This window comes from Melospiza georgiana, chromosome 33 (genome assembly GCF_028018845.1).
Source record: "Melospiza georgiana isolate bMelGeo1 chromosome 33, bMelGeo1.pri, whole genome shotgun sequence".
Lineage (NCBI taxonomy): Eukaryota > Metazoa > Chordata > Aves > Passeriformes > Passerellidae > Melospiza > Melospiza georgiana.
In genome coordinates, this window is record NC_080462.1 from 665,231 (window position 1) to 687,483 (window position 22,253).

At 49.4% G+C, this 22,253-nt stretch overlaps 1 long non-coding RNA gene across 8 annotated transcripts in view; it reads left to right on the forward strand.

The window, feature by feature from the left end:
• The window catches only part of LOC131095353 (uncharacterized), a 32,162-nt gene extending 11,421 nt beyond the window's left edge, over nucleotides 1–20,741 (forward strand). For 4 of the 8 annotated variants that reach the window (XR_009115859.1, XR_009115857.1, XR_009115863.1 and 1 more), the window contains 5 exons: nucleotides 5,030–5,078; nucleotides 10,845–10,931; nucleotides 11,325–11,653; nucleotides 17,151–18,354; nucleotides 20,348–20,741. This is a non-coding gene — a long non-coding RNA (uncharacterized LOC131095353). The other 4 variants (XR_009115860.1, XR_009115861.1, XR_009115862.1 and 1 more) reach the window with 4 other exon arrangements.
• Nucleotides 20,742–22,253: the final 1,512 nt, after the last annotated feature.

Consider the following 22,253-nt stretch of genomic DNA (forward strand, 5'->3'; position numbering starts at 1 on the left):
TCGGACTGCCCGGAGGGATTTTCATGGATAGATATAGAAAGGGACGTGTGCGTGTGAGTCCCGACGCTTCTCGCTGGCCGAGCTGGGGAAGGGGCGGCGGCCGCGGGCAAGGCTGGCACGGCCCTGGGTGGTTTTGCAGGAAAAGAGATGAGAAACTTTGTTTTAGGGTGCCAGCTGTGGAGAGGGATGCCTGAATGCTGGGATTGTGGCTGGGGGTGTCCGTGTGTCTGCAGGGCTGGTGGGGAAGTCTTGGACCGGGAATCGTGCTGAATCTGGGTCTCAGTCTTGAATCTGGTTCTCAGTGAATCACAGTCTCTTAAATCTGGTTCTCAGTGAATCACAGTCTCTTACTGGTTCTCAGTGGATCACAGTCTCTTGAATCTGATTCTCAATGGATCACAGTTTCTTGGGTCTGGGTGGATCACAGTCTCTTGAATCTGGTTCTCAGTGGATCACAGTCTCTTGAATCTGATTCTCAATGGATCACAGTTTCTTGAATCTGGGTCTGAGTGGATCACAGTCTCTTAAATCTGGTTCTCAGTGGATCACAATCTCTTGCTCCCTGGTTATCAGTGGATCACGGTCTTTTGAATCTGGTTCTCAGTGGATCACAATCTCTTGTTCACCAATTCTCAGTGGATCAATGTCTCTTGAATCTGTTTATCAGTGGATCACAGTCTCTTACTGGTTCTCAGTGGATCACAGTCTCTCGAATCTGGTTCTCAGGGATCACAATCTCTTGAATCTGGTTCTCAGTGGATCACAATCTCTTGAATCTGGCTCTCAGTAAATCACAGTCTCTTTCTCACTGTGTAACCCCAGTATTTATCCTGCTACAGCTGGGACAGGCTGAGACCTGGCATCTCTAACTGTCCAGCTAAAGCTGTGTAATCCTCACCCAGCATCGCGGCCAGGGCTGGAGCTTCGACTTTGACAGCCCGGGCTGGGTGTAAAAATAATTGTGATTCCACTTTTGGGGGCTTGAATATTGCTGGAGCAGGGACAAAAGGAGCAGTGGCAGGGTGCTGGTGCAGGAGGAGGGAACATCCATGTTGGGTGCATCTGCTGCCTTTAACTGCTTGGTCTGGTGTGATGCATTTTTACAGGCAAGCAGAGAACACGAGGTAGAGCTTGCTCTGGGGTAGGGAGAAAATGCAGGTCTCAGAAGGAGGGAAAAGTGCTGATTAATTTGGAATAAGTTGGAAATGAAAAAATGATACTCATTGGTGGTGGACTGGTCTGGTTTCGAGCCCTGTGTGGCTCCAGGGGGCTGTTGGCTCATCTTGTGGCCTTGCATTGTTTAGGTCAAGGCAGGTAAATCAGGTTTAATTTGACCTTCAGCAGGTTCCTCATCTTTTATTGAAAAAAAAAAAACAAACCAGAACAAAAAACAAAACAAACAACAAAAACCAACCAACCAAAAAAACCCCAAAAACCCCAAACCAAAAACAACCAAAAAAAAAAAAACCACCCCCAAAAAACCAAACCAAACAAACAAAAAAACCAAACAAAAAAAGCCAACTAAACCACAAAAGCTTTTCTGGACCAGTTTGTGTGAAAGGGGATCCTTCAGATTGTGTTCACGCTTTTGGAAGCACAGAATGCTCTTTGGGAAGAAGAAACTGTTGTCCGTAGGGAATCCACTTTGTTTTATCTACCTCTTCCCCCCTGTCTTTTAGTAAATCTCTCTGTTTTGGTTGAGTGAAATATTCTGCTTTTATTCTATTATTTTATTCTTTTCTTCTATTCAGGATTTCATAGGAGTGGATTGTTTTAGGGATTCCCGGGCTGGAGCAGGCAGGAATGTGTCTGAGCCAAACAACCTTCCTCTGGCACCAGCAGGCACCAGCTGCTTGGGAGGAAAGTGCTTGAAACCCTACAATTATGGGATAATGTATTCCAAGAGAGTTTCTTGCCTTTCCATTCCTGGGCTGGAGAGTTTCTATTCCCTCCCTGATCCTTGTGAAATGTTGCTGAACTTGGATGTTCTTGTCACCTGCTCCTCTGATGGGGACAATCCCACAGCAGCAACTGACAGGGCTTGGGGCTGGGCAGAAGGGAAAAAACCCCCAAATTTTCTGGCATTTGCTTTGAATTTTGTGACTCTGTTTGTGGCAGAGGAATCTTTGAAAAGATCTGGAGGGGCACGGCCTTCCACAGCCATGCATAGAGCCAATGGAAAAGGGATGGGGAATTAGCAATATAACCTGGATTGTTCAAGGGAATTAGGCACAAAATTCGCTCAGGGATGTTGGTTAATCCTTCAGGGCACTGTCAGTATCCAGAGAAGTTTTATTCCTGCTGAGGCCTGGCCAGAAGGTGCAGCAATTGTCCCCTCTGGCTGGGGACAGGTTTGAGGGCTCGGGACATGGAGGACGGGTGGCCCTGGGCCACCACCCCACCCCACAATTTTACAGACAAACTCCAGTCCTGGGAGATTTTCTTTTCTCTTCTTTCCCTTTGTTTTGCCTCCGAAAAACCCCACTAACAAACGCACACACATGTTTTTCTTCTTTTTCACGTAAAAAAGGTCTTTCCAACATCAAACCCACCCATGCGCAGGAGCAGGAACGGCTTTTGCAGGCAGAGCTTTCCCACGGAGCTGTGCGTTTCTGGATGTTCTTTACTATAGAAAATCTCTGATTTTTGGAGGTGATGGAGCCTGTCCAGCCCCTCTGCCCAGCCTGGCCGAGGCTGTGACAGGATGGGGACAAGCTGGCAGCGATTCTGGAGTGAAAGCAGGCTGCCTCCCTCCTCTGGTGCGAGGGATGGCCACGGAGCAGGTTGCCATGGAGAACGGGGATTATTCTGCGCGTGTGTGTGTGTGTACAGGCTTGGGGTGGGGGGGGGGGGAATATCGTAATTTTTTTTTGTCAAAAACCCCCCCAATTTCTGACGGAGTGCTCTGCCGTGCTCACCCGACCTTGGGAGCTCCAACCTCCAACCCCATCCCCATCCCCTCCTCCCCTGCTGCTGCTGCCCCAGCCCCTCCATCGGACTCTTATCTCCAATAATCCCCCCTAAGAGGGCTTTCTGCTTGTTATGACACCCAGTGAAAGCGTGGGAGAAAGATCCTTTCTTCGCCCTTGTCCTCCACAGCCAGCCACTAGCCTGAATGGGAGGCTTTTTTGTGTCTCTGTGTGCCTGACTAATTGAGCTGAAGGACTTGCGTCTGGAAGGGCTTGAAAGGGACTTTTGTTGCCGCTGCGGAGTTTGTGGAAGGAGAACGAGCTCTGCTTTCTTAGGGAACGCGGCTCCTGGGCAAATTTGACTCTCGAGTGCTCACGCCTCCCAGTTCTTTGGGAAAATAAGAAAAAAAAAAAAAAAAAAAAGGGGTGGTGGGATTGGATTTTTTGTGTGGTGTGTGGGGTTTTTGGGGGGTGATTTTTTTTTTTTCAGCGCTATTGGCGCTGGAGAATTGAGTCTGGCAAAAAAAAAAAATAAAAATAAAAATCACCCTGGCCCCGGAAGGTTGGTGAGCTGGCTGTAAAAAAAAAGGGCTTGGTGAGATGAGTTAAAAACTGGCTAAAAATAACAGTATCAGAAGCCCTCCAAAAATACCAGTATCGAGAGCTCTTGCCTCCAAAAATAACAGTATCGAGAGCCTGTGCCTCCTGCAGCTTTTAAAGCCTCATAATCCAACCCCAAATCTTCTCCAGGATTCCATGGGAAATTCCTTTGTGGTCCAAGGATGCTTTCACATCCCGCTGCATCCTGAGAGGAGATGAGCACCAAGCCATCACAAGAGAGTTGAAGTGGCAGCTGCAAAATTCCTCTTTTCCTTTTGGCCTTAACAGGAGTGCTGCAAAGTTGGGATTCTGCCTTAAATTGGTGCCAGGTGATGCCCAGGTGGCTCCTGGCAGCACCAGTGGCAGTGTGGGCATTAGGAAGGGACCTTTCTTCTACCTGTGACAGCCCCAACCCTTTATCCTCTTTAAAACACCCAACATCCTGCTTGGTAGGAAAACCAAGAGGTTTTTCCACAGCAATTTGGGAATTTAAAGGTTCTTTTCCACTGGGAATTTTGGTTTGGGATACCTGGATTATCTTCCCTGTTGGTATCTCCTGCATCACTTTTTTCCCATCACGAGAATTTGGTGTTTCCACGTGTCCAGGAGATTTTCTTGCTTTGTTTGGTAATTTTTCACGATACCGAATTCTTTCAAAGACCGTCTCCAGCCTGAATTTTGCCCATGGTGTGGCTATGCAAAACCTACTGCTAAATGCCTCTCCTAGAAAACACCGTCTGGCAAGGAGGGAACGTGGGGTTTGGGAGGAAAAAATGGCTTTTGAGGTACAAAACTTCTTGACATGTGGCAAAGATGGCTTTTTAGGTTGTTGGTAGGAGAAATGGGGAAGAAAGTGGCTGTATGGGATCACTTTGTTCCTGTTGTTTGTTTCCCATGGGATGTGCAGCCCCTGCACCTCGTTGAGAAGCTGCTTGAAATGATTTTCCAAAATATATTTTCAATAAATATATTTCCACTGTAATTTCTCGACACCTCTCCTCCCCCTTTCTTCCTTTATTTCAGAGATCTTGCAGGTCTCTCCATGCAAAAAATTACTGTAGAAGCTGCCAGGGTCCATTCCATGCCCTGTGTGGATTTTGATTTCTAACAACAAGGGGTTAAAATGTATTGAGAATTGTATTTTTAATGGGGTGATGTAGAGGCTGCAAATGCCCAGGGCAGCTCTTTTCTCACCCTGTGCCCAAGGGTATCTTCAGGAGTTTTCCAGGGCCAAAGAGGTGCGTCAAGGATGAGGGCAAACCAGAACAAACGGGTTTGAAACAGATTTAGACAAGAGTGGTGAAATTTTATAGAGAGGGAAGGTGAAGGCAAAGAGAGCTGAATGAACAGGAGGCATTCTAAATTTAAAAAAAAACAATCAAAAATTTAAAAATCCCTTTTGGAGACGGAACCAAACCCTATTTTCACGTGACTCCACTTGGAGTTTTTAAATCCAGCAATTTCTGCGCTGCTTTCTGCCAACATTGTGCTAAACCCAACCTTGGTTTTGTGTCCTGCAGCCGCCCGAGGTCTGTCCTGCTGAAGATCCTGGGATGCCCACGACACCAGGTATGTGTTAATGCACCCTGACTCCTTTCTGGGCCAGAAAATGACAATTTTGGGGTATTTGGGTGCTCATCAGGCAGCATCTGAGGAGTTTGTCCTGTCAGCCCCATGCCAGGATAATTCAGTATTGGTTATCAGTGATGAGCAGATCCCGGGCACGCCTGGGCATTGCTGCACCCCCAGCGTCCCCCAGCCCCTTTTAATATTTTTTTTCTATATTTTAATTTTTTTAATGTGTGTGGTTTTGTTTGTTAGTTATTTTTTATATAAGCTTTCCAACAACTAATTAAAAAAGAGAAAAATCACCAAATTCCACTTTTGGAATGATGTGTGAACTTGGAAATTGGGGTTTGGAGTCAAAACAAGATGAGGGGAGCAAAGCAAGGCTCCTGCTCCAATGGGCTGGAGACCAGAAAACATAAAGAAAACCAAATTACTGGTTAAAAAAATATTATTCTTTTTATATTTTTAATTTTTAAAAAAATTATTTTTAGTAAGGAAAGAGGTTTGCCAAAGTGCACACCTCAAGTATATTTTACCCTCTGCAGAGGTCTTATTATGCTGGAACCAGCTTAATGAAATAAAAGGGTTTATTTTTTTTTTTATAACTGACCAGTAGTGTCTGCACTCGTGCATTTCAGAGCACAGCAAAGTGACTCTAAACCAATAATCTTTGTAATGTCTCAAACCAAACCCCTAAAATGTGGGAAATTCTTGTCCTTGCACAGATTATTGCTGCTGCACTTCATATCTTATAGCGCAAATAACAAGAGATTTTGAGCAGATTGCGAAAAAAAATCAAATGTAAAAGGAGGTATAGAATAGAACAGAAAAATCAGGAGGTTTTGGAACAGATAAGAAATAATTCTTGGACAAAAACACAGCAATAATCCTGAAGTGCTTTATTATTGTGAATCAATACAATGTTGCCATAAAATATTTAGAATTTTGCCATGCATCTATTTCTCTGTAATATTCATAATTCCTGCAATCCCAACATTCAGTGAGCATGAGGCCACTACCCAGAATTTCCTTGTTTCAGTTCCCAGCACTGGGGCCTTCCATCTTTGGGGCAGGGATGAGGAATCAGAATTTTTACAAAGCTCTGGAGGAGTGGGGCACTGATGCCACCCAGGTTTTGAACACACTCTGGGCATGCCAGGATGCTGGACAGGTCACAGGGATGTGGATTGAGACCCCAGTGCCACCACTGCCACCCTCTGCTCCTCCCTCCCTCTCTCCTCGGAGAACCACGGGCTCACCCAGCACGGGGGGAAATTGTAATTTAATTTTTTTCCTTAATGAAAACACTGGGAAGGAAAAAAAAAAAAAAGGGGAGAAGAATGGGATCTTGGTGCATTTTGTGACTTTGTTCCCAGGAGAAGATGAGCCAGGGGCTCCAAGGCCAGCCCAGCAAGCGGGTTCGATGTGAGCAGCCAAATCCTTGTGGCTGCCAGGACCCTTTTCTGCTGCACCACCGGAGGGTTTCACCTTCTGCCAAGAGCGGCCTGCTCCCCTTCTTTCTCTTCCCTTCCTTTTCTTTTATTTTCTATCCTTTTCTTTATTTTGTTACCTAATATTTATTTAATTTTATTTTTCAATTTATTTTAAATTTTTCCTCTTTCTTTATTTTCCTTTATTTTCCTTTTAAATTTCCTTTAAATTTCCTTTAGTTTTCCTTTTAATTTTCCTTTTAATTTTCCTTTTAAATATTTCATTTCCCTTTCATTTTATTTCTCCTTTTTTGTTGTTGTTGTTGTTGTGATTTTCCTATATTTTCCCCTTTGTTTTCTTTTCCCATTTTAATTTCCATTTTCCCCCCAATTTCTCGCTTAAGCCTGCTTTGTCTTGTCTCCTTCTGGAACGTTTAACGAAGGGCCAGCCGCTCCCACGCCAGTAGGGTTTATTTTATTGTTGTTGTTGGTATTTTCCTGGTGCTTTGTTCCACCCTCCCCATCTCGGTGCCCATGGAGGGGTGCGGGTCGGGGTGCCCACCATGGATGGGGAAGCACAAAGCCCCAAGGAAGACACGAGGGCTCTTGTTATCCTGGCCGTGCAGGAAAGAGTTAACCCATTAGAAATTCCGAGCCCTTCTTCCGATAGTTAAACCTGATTTGCATGCATTTGCATAATGAATGTCATTTGCATTCTTGGAGGTTGGCTACTTCTGTGGGAAAAGTCAAAGCGGGATTGCGGGGAGGGTGAAGGGGGGTCGGTGAAGAAAGAACGGAAGATTTTTTTTTCCCCGCACCCCCGCGCATCCCTGCCCCTCGCCATCCTCACCCAAACGTTCTTTTCCTTCCCCTCTTTCCCCCCATTTTCCCCCCTCGAGGCCTTCCTCCCTTCTCCCTTCCGCAGGACACAAAGGCAGCCATCGCTGCCTAGGCCGTGCCGAGGCCAGGCGCATCCTCTCCCGCTTGCCCCCCTTCCCCTCCTTTAATTTCTGCCTCTAATTCCATCTTGGCTCCCGTTCCCGGCGCCCTCGCGAGCGGGGGGCTGCGGTCCCGGCCCTCCCCTCCCCGTGGGTGCATGCGTGCTGAGGGGAAGGCAAGGTGGGAGCCACCATTTTAGGCAGCTGCTGTGTAAAATGGCCGATTCCCCTCGGCCGGGCCCAGCCACGCGGGCGGGAGCGTTCCGGCGGCTTCCATCGCGTTCCGGCTGCTTCTGTGGGATGGGACAGAACTGCTTGCAGTGCTTCGGGTGCTGCGGCTTCGCCATGGAGCCTTCGGCCTCAAGGGGCTCATCCCAGCTTCGCTGTGGGGTCTTCAGCCTTGAGGGGCTCATCCCAGCTTCGCTGTGGGGTCTTCAGCCTTGAGGGGCTCATTCCGGCCTCGAGGGGCTCATCCCAGCCTCATCTCGGGGCTTTTGGCCTCAAGGGGCTCATCCCAGCCTCAAGGGGCTCATCCCAGCCTCGCTGTGGGGTCTTCGGCCTCAAGGGGCTCATCCCGGCCTTGCTGTGGGGCCTTCAGCCTTGAGGGGCTCATCCTGCTCTTCAACCTTGAGAGGCTCATCCCAGCCTTGCCATGGGGCCTTTAGCCTCAAGGGGCTCATCCCGGTCTTTGGCCTCTAGGGGATCATCCCAGCCTCAAGGGGCTCATCCCGGTCTTCAGCCTCTAGGGGATCATCCCAACCTCAAGGGGCTCATCCCAGTCTTCGGCCTCGAGGGGCTTATCCCAGCCTTCAGCCGTGAGGAGCTCATCCCGGCCCTCAGCCCTGAGAGGCTCATCCAGGCCTCTCCATGGAGCCTTTGTCCTCAAGGGGCTCATCCTGACCTTCAGCCCTGAGGGGCTCATCCCAGCCTCGCCACAGAGCCTTTGGTCTTGAGGGGCTTATCTGGGCCTCACCATGGGGCCTTTGGCCTTGATGGCATCATCCTGGTCTTCGACCTCAAGGGGCTTATCCCAGCCTCACTGTGGGGCCTTCAGCCTCAAGGGGCTCATCCTGGCCTCATCCCAGGTTCTTCAGCCTCAAGGGGCTCCCACGGACCCTTCAGCCCTGAGGGGCTCATCCCGGCCCTCAGCCCTGAGGGGCTCATCCCGGCCTTGCCAGGGAGCCTTCGGCCTCAAGGGCCTCATCCCGATCTTTGGCCTCGAGGGGCTCATCTCAGCCTTCAGCCCTGAGGGGCTCATCCCGGCCTCACTGGGATTTGGGATTTCCTTCTTCCCACCGTCACTGGGTGTCTCAGCCACAAAACCCACCAGCCAACCCACACCCCAAAATCAGCCTCTTTTCACCTCGTCTTCAGGTTTTGCACCACCAAAGGCAGCTCTATCATATTTTTTTTTGCCGTATTTTTAAAAAATTGTTGTTCAAAGTACACTCCGTGCCTTCCTGTGGGGCTTGAGGCTTGGCTGCCGAATTTTTTCTTAGATGCACTAGATGATGTTTCATTCTTTGTGTACTGTGATAACATTAGCAAAACAGCTGTTTAATTCTTTTTTTTTACCCCTCCTCCTTCTTTTGGACTAGAAAAATTCAATAGCCTCATTTTTTTCTGTGGCTGAAGCCATTTCATGGCTGTTTAAGAAAGGGGGGAAAGAATAAATGTGAAACAAGAGTGACTTCATTCCCTCCTGTGTGCCATGGGCTGAGGCATGAGAAGCTTCACCTAGTCCAAGTGATCTATGGGCACAAAGTTAAGGTTAATCTCAGAGAGGGGAAAAAATCTCTTCACACAACCAGTGGGAAGTGATTAATTTTACCATAGCACCTGAAATATATTGGGGTGTTTTATCTGAAGCCCCATTGCAAGGGGTGTGTGGTTTAGGTGAAAATCTTGGTGTTCCATGAGGCCGCGTTTGTTGTTCTTTTTAATTTCTCCCCATCCCTCTGTTGCCATGAGACCTGGCAACTTAAAAGCCTAAATATGCTAAGTGAGTTTAACCCTGGTGTGACGGGAATTTCGAAAGCAGATTAAAACCAACTCAAAATTTATCCCTAGAAGAAAAACAAATCACATTTTTTTTGCTTGTGGGCTGATGCTGGACTCCCAGACACACCTGGTTTGGGGCAGCCCCGTGGGGAACAGGGCTGGGCTTGGCTCTGATCTGGTCCCGGTGGGGTCTGTGGGGTGGCAGGGGCTGGGGAAGGGGAAATGTCACTCCTGTGTCCCTTCAGCTGGAGCTGGGAAGGGCCACGCGCTCCCCTCCGCCTGCCAACCGTGCTTAGTCAGGAATGGGAAATACTTCCCTAAAACTTGCAAAAATGCACTAAGGCTCTTAGCTCTTGGGCTAAGCTGCACCTACTTAGTCCACTTCTCACTGCTTTTATTTATAAACTTCAGGCTGTGCTGGGGGATTTTTTTTTTTTCCTTTCCTTTTTTTCTGGTTCTTTCCCTGGGATGGGGCACAGGAACGTGTTGGAAGTGGAGCTGGAAGGAGAGGATGGGTTTGGGCATTGCCACCAGTGCCACTCACTGAATTTCCACAGATTGTCTCTGGTTTCTGTAGTGTTAGAGATGATTTATGGGACTATTGGCCACCAGAACAAGTTCTTTCTCTGACTCTTCCTCAGTTTAAACCACATCAGTTCTGCATTGGTTATCTAAATCCATGTGTAGCCTGTGAGTAGCCATGGTTGGAGGCAGAGAAATCTTAAATTAGCCAGCCAAAACCACTACACAGAGTTTATACACATGGAAAGTACATAAAGTGAAGATTAATATATTATTAAAATATAAACCAATTCTGTAAGGACACTCCAAAGGGTCAGGGCTGCTTACTTTTGGTATTTTCAAGCAGGGATGAGCAGTGCTGGAGCTTTGCCACAGCTCCCCAGAAGACAAGGAAAGAATAAAGAAAGTGAGGTCTTTTTGACTTAGATTTAGAGGTTTTGATCCTGCTTGTGGCTTTTGAGTACCTGGAGTTGGTTTTTTCTACACGACGCAGTGAGATGCTGGCTGGCACCACAGCTGGCAGGGCCAGGGAATGGTGAAACGAGAAATTTCAAATTTCATTTCATTTCAAATTTCATTTCATTTCGAATTTCATTTCATTTCATTTTAAATTTCATTTCATTTCAAACAGCCATTTCAAATTGCTCCAGAGCAGACCCCAGCTCCTCTTGCTCCCTACAAGGCTGAGGCCCCCCAGAGGCATCTCAAATTAGGAAACCAGTCCAGTTTCAAAGATGCTGAGAGTTTTCCAGATGAATTCTCTTTCTCATTCCCCTCTCATGTGAGAAGTGTGGCTGTAATCTCCCTGTCCTGGTGTAATCCAGCCAGAGAACATGAGTCTGACATTTAACATCCTCTTTTCTCTCTCTTGCCAGGCTGGATGTGGGTTCACCCTCCCTGCTGCTCATTTTCTGGCTGACAAGTTGTCTCTGGCCCTGGTGAGAGTTCACGGGAACATCCTGGTAAGGGGATTTTTTAAAATTTTGGATTTTTAAAAAAAAGTATTTCCCTAAACTTACACTGGCTCTGGTACCAGCAGGCTGCTGGGATGGGCTGAGTGTCTCCATGGCAAGTGCTTGGGGACTGGTGAGAGCTCATGGTGGGGAAAAAGAGGAGTCAAAATCTCTGTGGTCACCAGCACCTTCCTTGCTGACCATTTGGCCCAAAGTGTCAAACATCTGGATTTTTTCTGTGTTTAACATATTTTATTTTTTTTTGTGGGTTTGTTAACTGGCAATGCCCAAGCCCTGGGAGAGGTGTTTGTCTCATTTACAGGAACAAAAAACAGGGGAGGGGGGATTTCCTGTTAAATGAAAAGAGGATAATAAAGGTGTTTCTGTTGTGTTTAATTTTAGCTCAGATTGTCTCACAATTACATGAATCAGGAGTGGGGGTTATATGGAAAACCCCACCCTCCAAAAGCCACGAGGAGCTGCCAGCAGGACCTTGTCTGAGGGACCCTCAGCAGAAGGGCTGATCCCACCTCATCCTCCTCCTCCTCCTCCTCTCCCTGCTCTGCTGGCCTGGAGCATGATGTGGATCCTGATGGACACCAGTGGCTGACCAGAGCTGCTGACCAGCACCAGACCTCAGTGTGGGGACACAGCAGCACTGCAGGCACACACAGGGTGCAGAGGACACCAGGACATGCCCACCCTGCCCACTGCACTGTGGGCACTCTCTGGTAAGCCTGGGGATGTGCTGGGTCACACGTGGGTGTGGGGAAGGGATCCATGGAGAGCCTGGGGATGTGGCACCACCATGCTGGGTCACACTGGGGTGTGGGGAAGGGATCCATGGAGAGCTTGGGGATGTGGCACCACCATGCTGGGTCTCACTTGGGCATGGGGAAGGGATCCACCTTGAGGGATGGAGAGCCTGGGGATGTGCTGGGTCACACTTGGGTGTGGGGAAGGGATCCATGGAGAGCCTGGGGATGTGGCACCACCATGCTGGGTCTCACTTGGGTGTGGGGAAGGGATCCATGGAGAGCCTGGGGATGTGGCACCACCATGCTGGGTCACACTGGGGTGTGAGGAAGGGATCCATGGAGAGCCTGGGGATGTGGCACCACCATGCTGGGTCACACTGGGGCGTGGGGAAGGGATCCACCTCGAGGGATGGTGAGCCTGGGGATGTGCTGGATCATGCTGGGGCATGGGGAAAGGATCCACCTTGAGGGATGGTGAGCCTGGGGATGTGCTGGGTCACACTGGGGTGTGGGGAAGGGATCCATGGTGAGCTTGGGGATGTGGCACCACCATGCTGGGTCACACTGGGGCATGGGGAAGGGATCCATGGAGAGCCTGGGGATGTGGCACCACCATGCTGGGTCACACTGGGGCGTGGGGAAAGGATCCACCTTGAGGGATGGCGAGCCTGGGGATGTGCTGGGTCACACTTGGGTGTGGGGAAGGGATCCATGGAGAGCCTGGGGATGTGGCACCACCATGCTGGGTCACACTGGGGCGTGGGGAAAGGATCCACCTTGAGGGATGGAGAGCCTGGGGATGTGCTGGGTCACACTGGGGTGTGGGGAAGGGATCCACCTGGAGGGATGGGCATGGCAGGTAGAGCCCACAGCAGTGGGCAGCTGGCCCGAGGAGGAGCTGATGGCCAGGGGAGAGGTGCTGGGAAGGGACAGTGTGTTTATTATGGAGGCGCAGCTGAAGCGGGTCCTTTGCCAGTGGTCAAGTCTGAATCACAAACTCTGCATTGTTTCCGAGTGTGTTCAGCACATTTCCCTTCTCCCCCTCCCTTTCCCTTTCCTCTCCTCTCGCCCTTGCACAAAGCTGTCATTGTGCCGGGGACTTGGTGATGGCAGCGTTGTTATTTGGTCAGAAAAAAAAAAAAAAAAAAGAAGAAAAAAAAAAAAAAAGAAAAGAAAGAAGTGGGGAGGGGGGGACCCAACAAGGTGAAGAGGTTTAAATCAGCTTAGCCCAAATGCCAATTAAAAACCAAAGAGGATTAGGCTTGTGATCAGCAGAATAGACAGTCATTGTACCCGGAGGAGGTTCCCCCTCCCCGGGCCCGGCGCGGTGGTGCCGCAGGTTTGGCTGGGATCGGCACCCCCGGCAGGACGGGCAGGGCAGGGGGTGCCCCCGACCGAGGCTGGGCTGGGCACCCGGCAGGGCATTCGGCAGGGCACTCGGCAGGGCAGACACAGGTTCCTGCTGCAAAGACCTTTTCTCGCCTGTTTTAGGGACTCTTGTCCCGCCTTGAGCTCGGCTGAGCAAGGAGAGGTTTCAGCCTCTTTGCCGAGGGGAATGTCTGCCCTGAATCAGCTCCTGGGCTGGAGATCCTTGGGCCAGGGGCTGCTGCAGGGTCCCTGGGGTGAGGTCCTGGCTGGGGGACACTGTCCCCACCTTGCCAGACCCCCAGGTGCATCTCAGGTGCTTGTGCTGCCTGAGGGCTCTCTCCGACTGGAGGGGCCTTGGTCAGACCTTTGCTCCCGAGCAGCCAGAGCATCACCTTTGGCTTCAGGCCACGGTGACAAAATGCCAGGACCATCCCACGAGTTCTACCCCAGTGGACATGCAGAGAAGGCTGGTTCTCTGTCCCATGGATGGAGATGTGGTGTCAGTGCTTGCTGCCTGGTTTAGTCCCCTGCACTGCCCACTAACTGCTGCTTCCACAGGTTGAAGTGTCAGGCAGCCAGAGCCCCTTGTAGCCCCCTCACCTGTGAGAGGAAGCCCGGCTGGGTGAGGTGTCTGGGTGATTGCTTGGGCTCAGAGCCATGTGGATCACCCAGTTCTCTCCCAGTATGCTGGTAAATGGTAAAACTCCAGGAACAGCAAGATGCTCTGCACCATCATGGGAATCAGTCTCATTCCTGACTCTACTGACAGGGCAGTGAAGGCAAATCCCCTGCAGCCAGAATGGCCACACTGGTGTGAAAAGGGTGTTGACAGAGCTGGAGTGTCCTGATGCCACACTGGCTGCTTAAAATGAGTCCTCACTTAGGCAGAAAATGTAATTCTAGACTAACTTTGAGGTTTTGTGAAGGAAAGTTACCAAATGTAATTCTAGACTAACTTTGAGATTTTGTGAAGGAGAGTTACCAAATGTAATTCTAGACTAACTTTGAGGTTTTGTAAAGGTGAGTTACCAAATGTAATTCTAGACTAACTTTGAGGTTTTGTAAAGGAAAGTTACCAAATGTAATTCTAGACTAACTTTGAGGTTTTGTAAAGGTGAGTTACCAAATGTAATTCTAGACTAACTTTGAGATTTTGTAAAGGAGAGTTACCAAATGTAATTCTAGACTAACTTTGAGATTTTGTAAAGGTGAGTTACCAAGTGTAGGCGGGAGCTGGGCCAGGCAGGAGGGGTTTAAGGGACTCAGGTGGAACTTGAGCACCTCCATGTCTGAGTGGGGGTGAGCAGCCTGGGTTCCCCTCTTTTACTCTGGGGGTGCAAAGAGACCCCTGCACTCCTGTGCTGTCTCTTAGTGTCCCTGCAATGTGAATCCTTTCTGCTAATGGGGGCCAGCTCCTGGCTTGGTGGCTTTGGAGTTTGGTGGATCCCAGTTCTGCTTTGCCCAGGAGCCCAGGGATGGCTCTGGTGCAGTCTGGTCCAGCTCCAACCATCTCCTGGAAGTTGCTGAGCTGAGACCTTGCTGCTGACAGCTCTAGGTGCAAAACACTCCCAGCCTTGAGACAGAGAGAATCAAAAGGGAGTGAAAGGGACTTTTCTCTCCAAGCAGAAAGAGAAACCCTCCTGCTTCTGCACCAGGAGCTGCTTCTGGCTGAAGGACCAGCGTCGTGGTGCAACAGGCGACTGGCGCTGAAAACAAAAAAGCAGAAAAGCAAGCAGAAAAGCTGTGGAGCAAAGGAAACGTGCTTTGAGGGGACGGGGAAAGGGCGAAGGGGATGCCGTGGGCTGGGAGATGCAGCTCCTCACACCTCCCCTCTGGCCGTCCCCATGCCCGGGGATGCCCAGCGAGCTGTGGGAGCGAGGGAAGAGGGCAAGATCCTCCGCTGTTTTTTTTTTTTTTTTTTTTTTTTTTTTTTTTTTTTTTTTTTTTTTGTGGCTGCCGTGTAATTTATGATATGAGAGAGAGAGAGAGAGAGCACCATTGTCTGGACCCATCCTGTATTTTTCCGAGGGCTTTGCCTCTCTTCCCAGCCCCCCGCGGCGCTGCCGCTACTGTACGGTTGCTATGGGGCTGCTCCCCGTGCCGCCGCTATGCGGGCCAGAGCCGGGGAGGGCTGCCCGCATCGCCCGGACCCATCTGGAGCCCCGGGCCCGCTGCCGCAGCCCGGCGGCCCCGCTGACGTGCCGAGGGCCTGGGAATGGGGCTTTGGGCCCATCCAAGTTCACGGCCACCGGAGGCATTCAGCTGTTGGAGGAGCGGGGGGGCGGGGGGTGTGGGCAGTGGGATCTGGGGCGTTTGGCTCCATTCTCCCTTCCCTTTCAGCGCCGGCAATGTCCTCGGTGCATACAGATCCCCCGTCCCTTTCTCCTCCTGACAAGTGCGCACATAAATAAATTACCCCACCGGGCGAGTGTGGAACAATCTGTCCCCTAAATTCTATTCATCGCCAGACAGGACTCATTATTCCCCCGATTAAAGCCGCTGGAGTAGCTTGCAAGGGTTACAGTTACTCTGTCAAACTGTAAATAAGACACTAAAAATAAAGGGCGCTGGCGAGGGAAGGGGGAAAGGGAAGCCAGACTAATGCCTGCTGCTAGGGAAACCGAATGAATCCCTAATGACGCCTGTGTACAAACTGCAAATAATGAAGGAAAAGTGACAAACAGACCTCAGCCAGGCTGTGGCGAGGTCTCCTCTCTGTGATGGCAGCGGGGACCAACTCACCCCTTCCTCCAGGGACAGCCAGCAGCAGAGCTGGGCCCCCTCACACGCCCCTCTGAGCAGAGCATTTAAACCCTCGTCCTTCTCTTGCAGGAAGGTTTAGCTCTCGTGGGTGTGTTTATTTTCCAGGCACAGAACCCACCTCTGCCTGAACCCACGTTTTGAGGTTTTAGAGAAAAAAGTCCATTGCCTTTTTTGGTGGTCACAGAACAGTGTGCAGAGCAGCAGCCCCCAAAGTTTAGTTTGTGCTCTGCTGTTAGAACAGCTCAAAACTCTGATCTAGGACAGGGCAGGACCAGGGGTTTAAACCCATCCTGCCCAGAGCCCTGTGAGATGCAGTCCAGGCTCCTCTCACCTGCAACAGTGGTGAGGTCTTCTCTCTGTGATGGCAGCAGGGACCAACTCACCCCTTCCTCCAGGGACAGCCAGCAGCAGAGCTGGGCCCCCTCACACGCCCCTCTGAGCAGAGCATTTCAGCCCTCGTCCTTCTCTTACAGGAAGGTTTAGCTCTTGTGGGTGTTTTTATTTTTCAGGCACAGAACCCACCTCTGCCTGAGCTCACATTTTGAGGTTTTCGAGAAAAAAGTCCATTGCTTGTGGTCTCAGAGCAGCTCCCAAAGTTTAGTTTGTGCTCTGCTGTTAGAACAGCTCAAAGCTCTGACCTAGGACAGGGCAGGACCAGGGGGTTAAACCCATCCTTCCCAAAGCCCTGAGGGATGCAGCCCTGAGGGATCCCACCTGCAGCAGGGCATCACTGCTGGAGATGCAGGGCTGAATCCCAGGTCTGAGCAGCCTGGGCCATGATAGATCACAGGGGAGGATGTGTCCAGCCCTAGAAAACCTCTTTGGATAAAACACAGTCCCTTCCTGGCTGGTCTCTATCCAGCCAGCAAAGATAGGGGTATTTGCCTTGCAGCAGATCCTTTTTCTCCTTTGATATCTTAGAGCTGAAGAAATGAGGCAAAACCACCAGCTACAGGCTGGTTGTGGGTGTTTCTCAGTTGCAGAGGGACTGAAATGTGAGAGTTTTATTTCAGGTCCTGCTCGAACTATTCCCACCACCCTCACTGGGTGAAATGCTGGAATTCTGAGGAAAATATTTTGATTCATGCCCTCCAAGCCTGTAAAAGAGAAAAGACAGCTCTGAGCTGTGTCCCTCCAAGTGGATTCTTGCTCTCCACTGAGCAGGGAAGGTCCTGGTAGGACTGTGCAGAGGGTTTTTTAGAGACTTGTTATGCTTCTACAAGGCTCAGACATCTTAAAAGGGATTTTTTTCAGGCCAGCTGAGCTAGTCTGGAGCCCAGTTGCATTTCCCAGTCGGGTCAAACCAAGGCTTAGCAGATTTCTTTCCCTTCTGTCCTAGGGGAAACAAACCCTTTTCACCCACAATTCCTGGCTGTGAGGCCCCATGACTCCAAAGCAGCATTCCTGGGACATTCCTGGTGCCATGGTATGTGCAGAATTTCCAACAGAGCCTCATGGCTCCACATCTCCATGTGCTCTGCCTGCTGGACTCTGTTATTTGGGAGAAGGTCCAGGATGGAGCAGGGGATTCATGATTACCATTGGTAATAATTTAATAATTGGTATTGGTATTGCTCATGGTGGTGTCTGTGCAGCTCCTATGGCCCCAGGTGGGTGTGTGCAGGTGCTGATGAAGGAAGAGCTGTGCCTCTGTCCCTCCTCAGCAATATTTACCAGCTTAGCTGGAAAAAGAGCAATTTGAAAAAAGTCTCATGACCAGCCAGACCTGAGCAAATCAAATCCATACTGGGTTGTTCTGGTGCTCTCCAGCCATGGAAATTGGGCAGCTCTTCACCACACTTGCTCCCTGGAGTTTGCCTTTAGAAGAGTTTTGTGCTTAGGGAACCTCATGGTAACCTGGGAGAGAGTTTTGGGGTTTTGTTCCCTACAGGAAAGTCTTTGCTAGCAGGGTCAGGTGCTGGGAGCAGCATCAGGGCCAGGGATGCAATTGGGAATACTCAGATCTGCTTGAGACCACACCAGGAATGGCAAAAAGGAACTTAACTTGCCTTTCCCTGCCTGAACCTCTTGGTCACATTTTCCAAGGTTTCTCTCAACCTTTAAAAATAAGATTATCACTACTTTTTAAGGGAATCTGTGATTCCCCTCCATGTGAATCACCCAGAAACTCAAACTCTGCCATGGTGTTTGAGGAGACTGGGGGTTGTTGGCTCTTGGGCAAAGCACATCCAACCAGATTTGCCCTGGAGAGATGAGGACAATCAGGGAATGCTCCATTTTAGATCTCTTCATAGCAGCTCTGAGAAGATCCTGTGCCTCCTTTCATTTCCTCGGGACACCTGACTGTGCTTTCCCACCCATCCACGGATGTCACCTGGATGTGCCCATGAACCAGCTCGCTCTTGGACCTTCAAAGCTGCCTCAGCAAGGTCCAAAGGGCCCTGTTCCAGCCACACCCCTGTCAGCTCCCTTTCCTTTCCAAGGATTAGGATGAGGCAAATACCTCCAGTCTGCTTTAATCCTCAATACCTGATTCTGCAGGAGGCACACACGCAGCACACACACATCTCAGTAATAGCCAGGTAACTCACAGGGCTAAATCACTCTGGGTTTTTTTTTTTTCATTATAACCTCCCTTTAAAGCACATTTAAATGCTTCCGTGCAGGCTCACGTGAGGGCTGTTAAGGGCTTCATTTGAATAAATAAGGGCACAGGTAGAGGAGGAACATCACCACAGCCCCTGGAAACCCAGCGCCAGCCATGGCAGCAGTGGGCTGGCGAGTGGCAAAGGGCCTCCATGTTATATATTCCATAAAGTAGAGTAATTAAGTATTACTAGTTTTGATGACTTCAAACAGAGTGACTCCAGGAAATAAGCCCCTTCTTTATAATTAGTGGGATTTCCTCTGCATCAAACGGAGAGATTGATTCTTTAATCTGCTCACATGCTTTTGATTTGGTCTTTCAGCTGCTTGTACCAACTGCTTCTACTCCCTGCTCTTGCCGATAAAACCTTGCAAAGGAGATTTTAGGAAGGCATGACCTGAGTTGAGGTCCAGGATTTTCTTTGTGTGTGGCTGTTTTGTGAATTCCTAATTTGCCAGAGATGATGATCATGATGATAACAAGAATAAAAAGATAACACAGACGTGGCTTTTAAACATCCACCTATGTTTAGGTCAAATAATTGTGGTTTGGGGTTTTGTTTATTGTCTACTCAGCACACCTCTTAGCTCTGGATCATGATTTTTAGCACCTGAAAATGTAATTTTGGCTTCCTGTCTGCAGGTTGGGCTCACTGAATAATGTTGCTCTTGTAAGAGCACACCCCTAACACCAGGTCTGCTGGAATCCCAAAGGCTCCACTGAAATTAGGGCTGGACCTGTGCACAGTGTCTTGGATATTTCAGGGGTTGGACCTGATTTAGAGCTAAACACAGGAACTTGGGAAGCTCTGTCTGAAATTAAACAGTTTGTGGCTGCCCCATCCCTGGGAGTGTCCAAGGCCAGGTTGGACAGGGCTCATGGCAGGGGATAAATGAGATGAGATTTAAGGTCCCTTCCAATCCAAACCATTCCTCAATTCTATGGAAATCCCTGCAATTGTTGCTGGTTTCCAAATGAAGATATCAGGAAAAAGTGAGAACTTGCCCTCTGCAAGTGCAAGAAGCTGATGTGAGCAACCAGCTCCTTCCTGGGCATCTCCATGGGGTCAGGGGTGCTGCATCAGCCATGTGGGAAGTGTGGGCTGGGGTCTGTGCTGGTTCCAGGCATGGGCTAAACCTCCCATGTCCTTCTCCCACCTCCAAAGCAGCTCAGCCCTTGAATCATCTCAGCAAACAGCCCCTGGCTGCGTTTTCTTCTGCCATGTGAGGTTCTTAGGACATAAAAAAGGGGGAAAATTGGGACTGTGCTGCTTTCCATCCACCTTTTGATGCTGTTGGAAACATGCAGGATGAGCAAGAGAGGCTGGTGGGCCTCGTGTGCACCCCAGAGGGTGAGAATGAGAGGACAATGGCTCAGCTTTGGCAGCTGCAGAGCAGGGACTGGCACCACAAACAAGGCGGGAAGGGCAAACAGGGCTGTGCCAGCCCTGGCAGGTGGCACCAACCTGCAGGGAGGAGCTGTGGGGAGGGGATGGATCCTCCTGGGCTCACCTGGAGCTGGAGCAGGAGCAGGAACGCTGGAGCAGTGGTTGGTATGCCCTGCACAAGCCTCCCCGCGTCGGGAGCGGTGTCGAACACAGATCGTATAATTAGGGAGCCGGTGAATACGTAACTGTACATTATGCAAATAGTGATCAAAATCACTGTTTTCAGCAGAAATGCCTGAAGATCAAGACAGAAGCTTCATGCAACCTTAATTTAATCTGGTCCTGCAGGAGTGGGGAGGTCTGATGGATGACCCAACCTTGTGCCTGCCCGTGTTTAGCAAGGCTGGGGTGGGAGGCGGGGGGAGGAGTGCTGGAGCATGCTAAGCGAGGGGGAAATGGCACTGAAATCGTGTTAGCAAACAGGGAAAAAGGGCAGAAAGAGCTGATGTTTACAGTAATTTTATTTTTATTTGAATTTCAGGTGAAGAGCATAAGGCTGGAAGAATAGGAAAAATTAAAAAAAAAAAAAAAAAAAAGAAGAAAAGAAAGAAAAAGAGTCTCCAACCCCAGGAAATCTGTGTTAATTGCTTATGAATGTCTCTGTCTAAAAAATTATCGAATTGATGTTGTCGTGCTTTTTTTTGACAGCCTGTCTGTTACATTTTTTTAAAATATTCATGCACCGAAATCTAATTACTAGGCAAATTTAATGATAATGAAATGAAGGCACTTTAGCAGAAAGCATAGGGCCTTGTTAATGTTTTCGCAGCCTCTGTCTTGTTCATATTTTTAAAATTATTTTTTTACAACTGTCTTTCTTGCACATGAAAAAAAAAAAAAAAGATTGCTGAAAATAAAACTCAGATTGCCGATAACGTTTGTGGTGGTTCTGTTTGTAATGATGGGGAATTTGCAAGGTGATTAAAGGTGTTTTGCAAAAATCAAATGAGCCTAACCTAATCAGATAAGGCAGATGAAATATTATTATTAGAGGGGTAACATTAAGAGCATGCCTGGAGGCTTTAACAAAGATGAAACGTCTCGTGCACCGTGCAGGGCCAACGACAGCCTTCCATCCTTGGGGCCCCTCCTGCCCCTTTCCAGGGCACAGGACTTGTGTGTGCCCTCCTCAGGCCAGGCCTGGGTGGTTGGAGGATGTACACGATGGTGGGAGGATGGATGTGATGGTTGGAGGATGGATGTGATGGTGGGAGGATGGATATGATGGTTGCAGGATGGATGTGATGGTTAGAGGATGTATGTGATGGTGGGAGGATGGATATGATGGTTGGAGGATGGATGTGATGGTTGCAGGATGGATGTGATGTTTGGAGAATGGATGTGATGGTTGGAGGATGGATGTGATGGTTGCAGGATGGATGTGATGGTTAGAGGATGTATGTGATGGTGGGAGGATGGATATGATGGTTGGAGGATGGATGTGATGGTTGCAGGATGGATGTGATGTTTGGAGAATGGATGTGATGGTTGGAGGATTGATGTGATGGTTGCAGGATGAATGTGATGGTTGGAGGATGGATGTGATGGTTACAGGATGCACATGATGGTTGCAGGATGGATGTGATGCAGGATGCACATGATGGTGGGAGGATGGATGTGATGGTGGGAGGATGGATATGATGTTTGGAGAATGGATGTGATGGTGGGAGGATGGATATGATGGTTGGAGGATGGATGTGATGTTTGGAGAATGGATGTGATGGTTGCAGGATGGATGTGATGGTTGGAGGATCGATGTGATGGTTGGAGGATGGATATGATGGTTGGAGGATGGATGTGATGGTTGGAGGATGGATGTGATGGTTGGACGATCGATGTGATGGTTGCAGGATGGATGTGATGGTTGCAGGATGGATGTGATGGTTGGAGGATCGATGTGATGGTTGCAGGATGGATGTGATGGTTGCAGGATGGATGTGATGGTTGGAGGATGGATGTGAAGGTTGCAGGATGGATGTGATGGTTGCAGGATGGATGTGATGGTTGCAGGATGGATGTGATGGTTGCAGGATGGCAAGGCTGTAGTTGGATGTGATGGTTGGAGGATGCACACGATGGTTGCAGGATGGATATTATGGTTGGAGGAAGGATGTGATGGTTGGAGAATGCAAGTGATGGTTGGAGGGTGCATGTAATGGTTGCAGGATGGGTGTGATGTTTGGAGAATGGATGTGATGGTTGGAGGATGGATGTGATGGTTGGAGGTTGGATGTGATAGTTGGAGGTTGGATGTGATAGTTGGAGGATGTCTGTGATGGTTGCAGGAGGGTGCATGTAATGGTTGCGGAATGGATGTGATGTTTGGAGGATAGCTGTGATGGTTGCAGGATGCCCATGATAGTTGGAGGATGTGCATGATGTTTACA